General features: G+C 45.0%; 1 long non-coding RNA gene across 2 annotated transcripts in view; it reads left to right on the top strand.

Annotated features, from left to right (window-relative positions):
- The window catches only part of LOC308198330, a 33,914-nt gene extending 21,328 nt beyond the window's left edge, over positions 1 to 12,586 (top strand). Inside the window, exons 7-13 of one of the 2 annotated variants that reach the window (XR_013953853.1) lie at positions 230 to 300; positions 1,754 to 3,933; positions 4,252 to 4,343; positions 6,278 to 10,499; positions 10,661 to 10,802; positions 11,598 to 11,744; positions 12,465 to 12,586. This is a non-coding gene — a long non-coding RNA (uncharacterized lncRNA). Of the gene's footprint in view, positions 1 to 229; positions 301 to 1,753; positions 10,500 to 10,660; positions 10,803 to 11,597; positions 11,745 to 12,464 lie in introns of both variants that reach the window. The other variant, XR_013953854.1, reaches the window with a different exon arrangement.
- Positions 12,587 to 12,815: the final 229 nt, after the last annotated feature.

Raw genomic sequence — 12,815 nt, 5'->3', positions numbered from 1 at the left:
GGGGGTAATCAATCCATGGGTGAATTTTTCTTCATCTCTTCTTTATTCTGCCTCTTCCTCCTCCTCACTGGGAGCACTTGTCTGAAGCCAACAGATTGTGGAGTCACAGACATTTGGTGAAGGGTGTAGCTGCATTTGATGTCGACCTCTGAATATAACAGAAAATCTTGGGACAAGTTAATCTGGACCATTCCTCTTCATGCTCTACCTGTCACCCCTCTTCTTGCAGATGTACTTTACGCTGACTGCAGAGCATGGCTTTGTGAAATGAGTGATGCCAGCAGAATTTGCGATCATACAGTAAGTGAAAACATCAGACAAGCAGGATTTTCCAGTGCCACCTGGACCTAAAGCAAGCTGCATCAGGGTTAATGCTGCTGCTGCATTTAGAAACCTGGGAAGTGAATTTCCAGCATAAGAAACCATTTCTACCCACTCGGTACAAAATACGTCCCCTCTTCATGGGAACATAATCTGATTAAGCAGGTGAGAGAGAGTCAGCATAACTTGGAAAGATTAGGTGTGAATTCTAGTCACAACATAGCTTCAAAAATAGAAATCAGGGTTTTTAACATTGAGAATTACTGCAGGGCTGAGAAGTACCCCTGATGATGAAATATAGCTGATATTTAGATTCTTATTGTTTTATTTACTGCCACATTTAGAGCGTGCCCAGCTAGTTAGCTAACTACTTACAAAACATATTTAATGTTTGGAGGCACTCAGTATGGCCATAAAATTATTTTTAAGGGCACGCAAGCACAGTGTGTTAACAGCACACACACTCTGGTTCCCAGTGGAAGGAACTAAAAATAAAAAGAAGAAAAAAACATTTTCCGAGTAGGCTCAATCGTCTCATCCTGAGTTTGGTGGATGGGCTGCACAGCTCAAGCTGGTTGACTTCCCGGCACTCGATGGGAGCCACTTAGAAGGATGAACTGAAGAGATCAATAACTGTTACATGCTATAAGTGATGTATCACCGAGTACTTCAGGGCCGTTAAAAATTCTGTGATAAAGGATGGCTTGCTGGAAGCTGAGAAATTAAGGAGGGCAAAGCACCCCACGTGGTGGCTGTAGGGATGGAAAGTCTCCCCATGCAGAGACGGGGACAGGCACTGGAGAGAGGCAGCCGTGTGTGTGTTTATCCATTTATGAAAATCAGGAATCCAGAGGCAAATGCGCTCAGCAGTCCCCCAGTGCAGGTAATTGAAAACGAGAGCTGAAAACATGAGCTTACGTGTCACGCTCCAAGGGTTAATAGTCTTTTGGGGCACTTAAGACGAAATCCCTGCGAGAGTCCACACCATGTCTCCTGCCTATCCCTCAGCCATTACTTTGTTTCTTCTTTCAGTAAATTTTTATTATTTAGGACAGAGTGATTTTTTCCCTAGCAAATCTCATGCTGGCTCACCCTTCACATATTATATTCATCAGGAGGCTCTACAGCTTTCTCTAAGGATCCTTGCTGCTATTTTTCCTGGTAGTGTGGGGAGGGCTCGGGAGTCCTGGGAGAACCATTAGTTCCTTTTGAAAGGATTGATATGGACTTGGCCCCCTTCCAGTCCTCTACTGTAGAAACTGTAATTTATCACTAAAAAGCATACATTATTTTTGCGAGCCGTTCAGCTACTTCATTCTCAGTTCCTTCAACTTTTCTGGATGGGTGCCATGGAAACCCAAATGATTTATTATAATTCAGTGGTGGGGATTGAGCAGGCTCCTCTTTATTGCTATCTGTACATCTCCATCAGCAGGAGCAGCCCAGTCCCCACGTCGGGTGCAGGAGGGACGGTGGGACCCAGACAATGGGATGGGGCAGCGTGATCAGCATCACCTGCTGGAGGTGTGTGGCCATGGGATGAAGGCAACAAACCAAGGTGAAGTAGGAGGCTCTGTCTCTGCTTCGTGTCTTCCTTAAGTGTGTTGGGTTTCTGGACTGGAGTGGTGAAGGTGAGGTGACTCTCCTCTTGTGTGCTGCCTTATGAGCATATTCATGCTTGTGGTCACACAAGGGTACTCCTGGCATTAGTCATTTTGGTATCACGCTGAGGTGCCCTCGATGCCCCATGTCTAGCTGGCTCTGAGCCTTCCCTATAAAGCTGACACAGGACCAGGTCTGAAACTTGTTTCCCATCATCTCAACAACCCTCGCTTCTCTGCTCTAGGGGACTTCTTGCTGTCCTATTGGCATGGGAATAGGAATAAAAGCAGAGAGAGGCTGATCGCATATCAGCTTCTTCTCAACAAACCCTCCCCCCTTCACTGCTGTTTACAGATTTTTTCTGGTCACCTCTGACATTTCCTTCTACTCCTCTCAGGACTATTTATTTCAATAAAAGGCTTAGAAATAACGACTGGGTGCTACCCTATGGCACGTAGGAGTGCTACAAGTGATACACTAACAAACGAGCAAGCCAGAGTAATGCACCAAGGCTGCTGCTATCTCACATCTGCATGCACCTATGCAAGGTAATATGTAACACAAGTAATGCTGCCTTATGTTAACAGCAGGATGGCCAAATAATGTAGGACAGCAAACTTTCTCCCCTGAGATTATTTTGCTGGTGCAGACACCAGGACTGAGACATTTAAACAAGAAGATGCAGATCCCTGAGGCTGAACATAAAATATTTATATGAAGAGACCGTGGACCAATAAATTTCAGTTATAAATGTTTACAGCTGAAGGTAGTAATAAATAACCTTCCAAAAGCAATATTTCAGTTTGCACTTATTGTACTTGTACTACACATTATATTTTCAGGAAACAATAATAATTATAGCAGGACATAGAATTAGCTCATGTTTAATGAATGATTACCCAGTTTACTTGTGATCGTTATAACATCAGGACACAATTAAAACTGTGAAATGTTGTTTATTCTGGAGAGATATGGGATTGTTTCTCCATGGCTACCATTTATATGCCCAACCAATGCATAATATGTTCATTAAATTGTGACAGGTGGGTAAGCTTTAATAAATTTGTCAGACAACTGCTAATTCTTGAATTTCCAGACATCTAACTTCAGCCACGCAGACTTCACATGGGCTTTGGCAACTTTTGGTTTGCCTGCCTGGCACATTAACCTCAGACAGGGAGAGAACAGAGTAACTTTACAAGTTACTTTACATGCATGCAAGCTGGAGGACTCTGATGAATCCTGACGTGAGCCTTTAACAGGTGGGTTTCACCTTTCCTAGTGGGAGCTGTCTAAAACCACAGTGTCTGGTCAAGCACAGTCCTTAGGCTCCCGTGGGCCGTGCACAGAGGGAGAGGCATCTCCTGCGGAGATTTACCATGGGGTGATGCCACGAGTCTTCTCTTAGGGAGGCTTAGTGCTTGCTGTTGCTATAAACCACGTTCTACAACAGCCTCTGATTGATCAGCTTTCACTGGACAACTTTTCACTGTTTTTACGCTTAATAAATTTATTTTCCAGGCAATCTCTAGATCCACTTGGTGGATGCTACTGCTGTGCTTGCATCTCATGCCATTTAGCAGCAATGGGAAGGATGCTTGGATGCTGGGAAGGGACAGTACAGGAAAATAGTGAGAGTTAACTTTTCCTGAACACTCCTTGGGCTAACACACTTGGTGAGCTGCCTTCTTTCTTTCTTCTCTCTTCTAAGAGAGTATGAGAAGCCTGCCAAATTTCCCCCCTCATAGCCTGCATCTCCACTAACAACTACCTGAGATAAATTTAGCTGGGGAACTAAACCGGTTGGTTTGCCTTTTGGGGGAAAGCAACCATTTTGCAGGCTTTGATCTTCACTACGACGCTTGGAATGTGCAAGGAGAGCGAAAAGGAGAAATTGGCAAATATTTGAATGCAGCCCTCTGTGACAGCTCCCCATAGCAATCCTCCTTCAGGAGTCCCCTCGGAGATCTGCGTTGTTTCAGGAGCAGACCAAAAGTAATGATATGTGTGGTAAGGATGCACAGTTTCCGTGTTCCCCTCCACATTTCTGAACAAGCTATTGTATGAGGTTGTGATCTTTTAGGCTGCAAAAACAGTATTTCAGACAACTTTTTGCAGATAGGTTGGCAAAAGCAGAAGTAATGCTTCCAAAAGCTGTGGTGGGAGCTTGGACCAGACTCCTACACCTAGAGCATGAAGATAGCTCTGGTGAGCTGCTCTTGCTGCTAGAGCCAAGAGTGCAGATAAATGTTTTGGTGGGCTGGGACCTTGGGATAAGGCATGAGCTGGGACATTCTGCATCTGCCCTCATATAATGCATCATTTCAGGTCCATGTACGGCTGCCCTGCAGGATCTTTGCACAGCTATGCAGATGGGAGAATGGAGAAACTCCGAACAAATGATGAAAATATTAATGAAGGTTAGGATTCCCATTAATTATTGAACTACTAATTGAATTATTGAAGAATAATTATTAATATTCATAGCATCCAGATTGGTGGTGATAGATTAACCATGATGGCATAATTTAACAAACATTTTTTAAAATAAAACATTGAACAAATAGCGTTTCCACCATTTTTCCATCTTAAAAAAAATGAAGTGTGACGGGCTCATGAATATATGCAGCCTTTACTGATTTTGAAGCATGTTTTTGTATATTTTATTTTTATTATGAATTGTGTTATGGTAGATTTTGTCCTCAAGTTGTTTCCCAATAAACTTCTACGCTTCCTGAGACAGGAAGAAACCTATGACAAAATAAGCTTGTGGTAACAGCACTATAAATCCATGGCATAGGGGTAAGTATCATAGTAAGTAAGCCTGTAATATATCTTTATTCCTTTCTACTGATTTCTGTCTGAAGCCTCTATAACACAGTGATTGATGTATATGAAAAACCTTTTAACACATATTAAATTGGGAAGTGAAATATTCTTTTAAAGTTTTCCAAGATATGTAGATCCAAATTGATGCCAGAATCTCCTGAAAGGTTACATTGACTAGTGTTTTGCAATAGTCTTTTTTCATTAAATAATTTCTACATCAGATTTTTCATGGCAGTGGTATTACAGTAAAATATAACTTATAGTTAAAAAAAAGGAAAAGTTTCACAATTGAACACCAAAATGCAAAACTCTGCAAAGAAAATTTGCAGTTTCTGCAAAATGTAAGATTTTGAAAAGCTTGTTTGTGCTTCTTAATCAAGAAAAGATTTACTGATATTTTCAGTCCAAAAAGATTTCTTCTATTGGAGAAAAAGGTTTTAGGAGAGACCAATCCACTGGATCTGACTACAAGCCCATGCCTATCAAATTCTGTCCGTCTCTTCTATAGGAACTTTAAACAGATGTGTTTGCTGTCTGTGATTTTATCATCTTTTCTCTAAATTATTTAACTGCACTTCATACGGAATAATGGTTCTTTGACTTCCTACACAATATAACATCATATCAAAAATAGACTTAAGATCCCCTTATTTATATTACTGAAGTACTGAATGGCCTTGCCTGGGAACAGGCTGTTCCAGCGTGAAGTAGAGTACCAAGCTGTGACGGAAAATGGCCTTTGCTGTGAAGAACTGACACTCGAGACAAACAAAACTAGGAGTAGAGGACATCCCAAGACCACCAGAAGGAAGTGGTGGAATATGAGTGACAAATCTAAGCTGTCTTCCAAAGTATCTCACTGTTTTCTGTTTATTCATCCCCATCTTGCCCTGTCTGGCCTGGGGACGAGAGGTAGAAAATTCCTGCTTTACTTCAGTGTTAGTACTGAGAAATTAGCTTATTAAGGAAGCAGATCCAAAAGTGCCCCGGGTTGTATGTTGCAACTCAGCAGAAGATGAGCCAACAGGGAATGGGGATGACTAAATTTATTCATTCTGTGGGTGGACATTCCTGTCTTGCAAACCACAATGACAGATCCATCATAAAAAGCTGGGCTATTAAATTGTTGTTTAGCAAATACAAACTGAAACACCTCCTGTATGTCTGAAATGATGCATCTGTGCAGGGTTCGAGGTCAGGCTGGCCCACTGGCCGGGTGATGGCTTTAGTTACCCTTTTTATAGGCAGAGCTAGTAAGGCTAGTCCGTTAGGGCTGAAGCTAAGAAGGCAAACTTACTTACAGGCTCATTTTATTTAAAGGTGTCTACTATGTTTTATGTATTTGGGGGGGAAAATAACTGAAAATGTGCAGTTTTTCCAGAGCACTGGAGTAAGTTTCAATACTTTATGCTATGTCTCTTTGTGAGGATGCACACCTAGCACTGGGTCTGCATTTGTAGCTGTTATTTTGTTTTCCGTTTTTTATTTATTTATTTATTTGTTTGTTTTATATTTTATTTTTCAGTGGAATACTGCCGAAATAATGACCAAGATTTGGGCCACAACCTTGTATCAGTTGGCATGTGGAGGCAGAGGTCAGACCTGGGGCTGGTCCTGCTGAGCACCAAGGTGCAGCTGTGGCCCTCACTGCGCTGCCTCCAGCCTGCCCTCGGATTTTGCACCTTTAGGGCTCTGCTGCCTGTCAAATGCCCAGGACTGATTAACATACTTAATCATTTCTCCTCATCAGTGTCATTTTCCACATGTCACCCTGTGTAAGTGCTCTGGACTTGAGTTTCTTCTGCCCTGGTTCATGTTGCAGCTGGAACCTCCCTGCCATGAACTTACTGGCAAGCTTGTAGAACTCGCAAATAATGTGTTCTTGCCTAAAAGACAAAGCAATGCTGCTTTAGCAGCCGCTGTTCTTAGAACTTATCTGAGGGCTTTGTCAGTAAGCAAGCTCTCTTCAGGACTCTGTTTCCTGTGATATATTGGAGGCTGTTACTTGGTACAAAGCAATTAGAGGCGAGGCAATTTTGCAGCGGAAGGCATGGGGATGCTGGCTAATCGCGGCCTTCTCAAGTGCTGCGCTTGCTGACAAACCCGTCCTTGCTGTTGGGCGTTGTGTTTCCTGGAGCAAATCAGGTCACTGAGATCTGCACTCTTCCATGCAGCTCAATAAGGTGGCACACCACGAGATGTCCCTGAGGCTGCAGGTGCGTGCGGTGTCCTGCGGGGTGCAGGAGGCCACTCGGTGTCAACTTGGTGGAGCCTGGGGATGTGAGCTCATCTGGCAGGATGTTAGTTTGCAAATAGGTGCTTCTGCTCAACCCAAAGAAAGACAGAGCGTTATCTTCCCCAGAACAAGAGGCTTTGCCAGTAGGGTTTGTGTTCTAATTGAAAGGACATGATCTTTCCCAAAATCCTGAGCATTACCAAACAAGACATGGAGTTTGAAACTGCTGTGTGTTTGCAGCCATAGGACCACGATACATCTGTGTCATGCAAAGAGCTTCTTTTCTGATGCATATTTGTATATGGAGATGAAGTTTTTCCAGAGAGACAGCAGTTCCCTTCCCCCTACAGCTAGAAGATAAACTGTATTATTTCTTTTTCTTTTTTTTCAATTATAGGTTCCTGCAAAGAAGCCACATGTGGAGCTTCACTTGCTTATATATCTGACATCCTCTCAGGTGCCAGATCTGGTGGGTGTGCAGTGCTGATCTGAGCTGGTAAAAAGGGGTCTTACCCCATCTGGACATTTGTCCCCTGAAATGGAGGTGATGGGGACACCTGGCTTACTAGAGCTTGGTGGCAGGACTAGGGACACGAAGAGGGCAGCGCCAATTCAGCACAAATTGGTGAAAGTCAGAAATGAGGGCCCTGAGAGCACCACGAAAAAGGGGCTCGAGGAGCAGCACAGCACAGGAGCAGTGCCTTATCCTTTGCATGGTGAGCTGGCAAAGTTACATCTAGAGAGGAGAGGAAACCACGAGAATGGTTTTCCTGGAGAAAAACTGTCTTCCTGGGCAGATGGCTCAGCCAGCCAGCAAGGATTACAAACCTCTTTGGGAATCCTTGCTTTATGGCTAGTGAGAAGGTGATATTGTTAGTGACAGCACAGAAAGATTGGCTGAAATAAAATAAAGAGGTTTCCATGGTGATCCCTTCACATCGCAGTAAATTTCATCCTGCAGTCAGCTGGGTTGCGTCTCTTCCCCCGGAGGAAGAGTCCTCAGCTCCCCCCCTGTTGTTAGTTACTAGTTGTGCTGGGAAATGCCGGCAGATCCCAAGCAAAGACAGTGACAAGGATCTCTGAGATGGCCTTGTTGACGATCCCAAAGAGGTCGGGTTGGCCAGGCGGTGTCCAACTGCTTCAGAATAATTCTGCCTCCTATTATAAATAGATAAAGAATAGATATCGAGATACAGATGTGGCTAAGAATAATAGAGGAAAGCAGGAGGCTTCTTCCTGTTCTAAAGTGGGGAAAGGAAGCTCTTTGCACCGGGGTGACTGATGTAGTGTCAATATTGGGAGCATAGCAGGAGGAAGAGGCAAGGGGTCTCCCTAGGTTGGGTGCTGACAGCCCACTGACAGCACGCCCTCTCCTTTGGGGACACAAGGAACCCCTCCAGCTGCCTGCTCGCGGTGCCACGTCCGTGTGCTGTCTCTGGCAGAAGAGTTGAGCAGCTGCAAGACACGCCGTGCTGCAGGCAGGCTCGGCGACAAGCTTCCCCGCTTGTCACCCCGGGATGACGGCATCTCCCCGTCTGCGTCTGAATTCGGGAGCCGCGAACGCAGTGCAGGTTGAGCTTTGCCACCCGAAACATGCTTAGTAAGAAAAGCTTTTCCCTGGGAAGGTGTGGCATTGAATGCAAATGAACGCTGCCTTAGGACTGCGTTAATTTATGCTACAGAGCAAATCCCTTTCATCTGCTTAACGCACTGTAAAACCAAAAACGTGTTGACCGACGACGCATGGCCATGCTCAGACCTCTATAAATGTGGTGTCTTCAGAAGCAAAGAGGCATGTGCAGAAAGGGTGCCCTGATTATTGCCAGCTGTAAGGGCTCAGGGTGTGCGGGGACACTCGGGAGAGCAGCAGAAAGGTTCCCTGGGCGCTGGTGTGACGGCGAGGGTCCTCCTGCCACCAAACCAGCTGGTTAGACAGGCTGCTGCCCTGGGAGGTAATTGCAGAGGACATGTTACAACCACAGCCTTTGGGATTAGTCTGCCTGGCTTTGTTTAGCCCCAGCCGCTTTCCAAGACAACCTTTCATCAGATGGGGCACGTTTAAAGGAACCTTTCATCAGGTGGATGGAAAAAAAAATGCAGCTCCGGAGCTACCAGGCTGCAAAGAAAAGCTATTTATAAAAACAAAAAAAAGAGATCAGGATACATACTGACTGACTCTGCAGGGAGAGCTTGAGGAAGCTTTACGAGGCAAAATAAAAAGACCCTGGTTGTGGCTGGAGGCTGTGACTTCTACCCAGGCTCAGCGCCGGGGAGCTGGGTGTCAGCCGGTCAGGGTGCTCGGGGTGAGTGCTCGCCCCGCTTGCTCACATCGCCCTCCCCGGGAGTGGCTTGTGTGCATTGCTGGGGTAAATTTGCTTTGCAAATCTACCTTTGTGTCTTCAGATTAGCTTTGTTTGCTCAGGGATTTTTGGAGGTAATGTGGGGGAATATTCATGTTTCTATTAGTTGGAATTTCTGCCTTTCGTTAACATCATGCCAGCATGTCACTCAAGGCAAGCACACAAAGTGGGTATTTTCAGGATAGCTGACAATTCTTTTTTGCTTTTAGATCATTTCTCTTGAAGCTAGTGACCCTGCTGTGGGCAGGTCTCTGCTGCTCACTGCTCTGACTGCTGGCTATCGGACCCTGCTTTGGCTAGGTGGGTGCTGCTCAGCAGCACTGCCAAAAATCCGCTGTCTTGTAGGTACAGGAGAGTCATCTGAGGACACGTGCAACCATTGCACTCCCTCAGCACCCCTTGTGTGGGTGTGCTCGTGCTGTGCAGTGTGCTCTCCTCTGCTAGCATGGCTGGTGGTGCACCCTCCGTCCTCCTGCGCTGAATCTGATGATGTGCAATGTGTGGCTGTGAAGGCTAAGTTGTCTTTTCTTGCTGCTTGCATTTCTGTGCAACCCAGCGTTAATTTGGGGAATGATGCAAGAAAGAGAACCTGACCACCTGCCCTGTCAAAACTTGGAGAGAGGGAACAAGAGGTCCCTGGTCATCCTGTGCCAGAGGAACATGGGGAAGCCCTCCCACCAGCAAGTTTTATTTATTCCCAGTATAAGATACTGGTTCATCATAGGCTTCTTCATTTAAAGCAGCGAGAGACTCCTCTCCATAGGAGTTTTTGCCTCAGGCCAGCCCTCCCCATGGGGCTGGGAAACAAGCTGCCCACCCAGCCGAATGGCCTCAGCACCTTGGGAGCAGGAGGGTTTCAGTCGAAGACCACAGGCAGATTCAGAGCATAGTCAAGGGGCATCCTCAAAGGGGAGGAGAACAATTAATGGTTTTCATGCTATAGTAAAATAAGTTGAATTTGCATAAAATGATGAGCTGGGATCTCAAAACAACCTTTGGCTCCCTGGAAAATCAAGTTTCATCTCTTTTACCAGCAGCATTTCAAAGAGAGGTGCTAGAGATGGCAGAGCAGAAGAACAAGAGATGATATGGAGTGGGCTATGCCATAAAGGCAGTACTGGACACCACGGAAACCTCCTTGGTACGGTGAGGTGAGGCCAAGAAGGTGTGCGTGTTGTCCTTCCTCAAGGTGCAAAGATCAGAGCTCTGCTGGGTCTAGTGCCCAGAATGGGCTGGCTTGCTAAAACATGCTGCATGGACAGCCCAGACCTTAGGGATGAAACAGAGTTTGTTAACAAGAGTTTCTTTTCAGGCTCAGAAATTGGGGAGCAGCCATTTCACCTGCTCTGCTGGGTTGTAGGACTCCGCAGTTCACAGAAGGAGAGTCGCACCTGATTGGCATTGGCATTCATCCACCAGAAGGCATTAGCAGCATGCTCAGAAATCACACCAAGGTAGGCAACCACCAACTCCAAAAACGTGGCATCTGCAGGAATTTGTTACTCTTTATTTTAAAAAAAAAGTGATTTTTTTTCTTTTTTTTTTCTTACAATTCCCATTCGTTAAGAATGTGCAAGCACCTCATTAACTCCGATGGTATGATATTTTTGGCTAGCCGCATTGCTAAGCATGTGTTAAGCTCTGATGAAGTGCAAGAAATTACCTTTGTAACAGCAGTGGTGTCTTCTGAATGCAGTTAGCGCCTCACCAGTGCTGATAAGGTGCGAAAAATGATCTTCCCATCTACAGTTGTGTCAACTGAATGCAATTAGCACCTTTACATGTGTTTAAAATCATGACCGCAGGTTATACATTTCAGCAGCCTGCAATACATTAGCACTTAATCCCATCTTTGTGAATCAAGGGGAAAAAAATCGCTGCAAAACCAGCACAATGCATACAATTAAGTGCCATTAACATTCCATTAACTATTTTTAATGAACTAAATCCCGTCCCAGATTGGTGAACAATGGACTGGGGACTTTGCATAGTTCGCTGACAGGAGTTGCTAGCCCTGTAGGGTTGTGCCAAAGGAAGATCTGCTTACCCCTGCTAGACTTTAACTGGCTCTGTTAAAATGGAGTGGCAAAGCCCTGCTTTTCCTTTCCTGGGTATTTAAGAAATAGTGGATGCTAATGCAGAGGACATGAAATGGGGCAAGGAACTTCCAGCAGTGGGCCAAGATGTGCTGTGTTGGTCGTTCCCATGTCACTCTCAGGCTATGAATCTCTTCTCCAACTGTACTAAAGGTGATCTGACCGGTGTCTCCATATGGAAGTCTCTCCGTGTCCAAATAACTTCTGTCAGCAGTCGCCAAGCTCCTCCCTGTTCAAACGTACCAGACCGAGGACGAGTGCGACTGATGCAAGAGCTCCACTCATTTTTTCACGCGAAGGGTGCGTACAGACTGGTGGTATTCAGACATCACACACTGACCCAGGAGAAGCTCTCTGTGAATATTTGAAAGCTGTAAATAAGGAAGTAACAGAGCTACTTCAAAAGTAATTTTGAAGCAAACTTTTACAATAAGGATTGAACTAACGATCAGTCGAAGCCATTTTCTGTGCTGAGACTTGCATTGCCTCCTTGTACAAAGCCATGCTTTTCAAGCAGTTTTACCAAAATTGCTGGTGACACCTCCACAGGAACAAGCATCCCCGTGCTGGGGCTGGAGGCTGGACACCACAGAAGTAGTTTCTGTATTTCACCTTTAATCATTTTTTAAAAGCTAGCTATTGATTTTTCACTTCCAAGAGGAATCTGCAACAGCTGTGAGGGTTGCTTGGTTGTTGTTGTTTGACTTTTATTTCCATTCTTTGGACCGCTTTTGTAATTGCAAGGGAGAGATCCACATCTGAGAACCTTGACAGGGGGTGTTAAGGACTTCTGCTGCTGCTGACAGCAGTCCCACAGCAGTGGGAGGCTGCAGGGAGCCTGGGGATTGTCAGGGTGAAGGGAGCACCATGCTCAGCTCGTTGCACTCCTTGCGCAGCATGGGACACAAAGCTTCAGTCGAGTAACTTGTGGCTGAACCAGAGCATATCTTTGAGAAAGGCACACTCTGTCATGCTGCGATTTATTCCTGACTGTCCTTTTTTTCCTCTGTATTTCCACAGTGCATGGATCTCTGTATGCAAGATTAACATCTGGAAAGAGTTATTTGAAGGTGATGTTGTCCTGTTTCTGAACCTAAATTCAAGCCCTGTCCCTGCTAATAGAAATGTCTGCTGTGAATTTAGATGTTTATGTTTTGTTTTCTTAAAACTTAAAAAAAAAAAAAAAGAAGTTTTAAAGGTTACCTTTCAACACCAGTGTCTTAAAGCACCACATGAACATGGGTGTCTAGCAGCCTCCTGGACCAACACTGTTAATGGAAAGGGGCTTGAAGCCTGCTGAAACAAACCACTGTGGGTAGGTGGGTCTGGCTGATGTTCGCTTTGCTGGGTAATTATTTCATGTTGTGGTGG

The sequence above is a fragment of the Anser brachyrhynchus genome, assembly GCF_964034855.1.
Source record: "Anser brachyrhynchus genome assembly, chromosome: 7".
Taxonomy (NCBI): domain Eukaryota; kingdom Metazoa; phylum Chordata; class Aves; order Anseriformes; family Anatidae; genus Anser; species Anser brachyrhynchus.
Note: the sequence above shows the minus strand (reverse complement) of the source record. Positions and strands in the feature narration are given on the sequence as shown.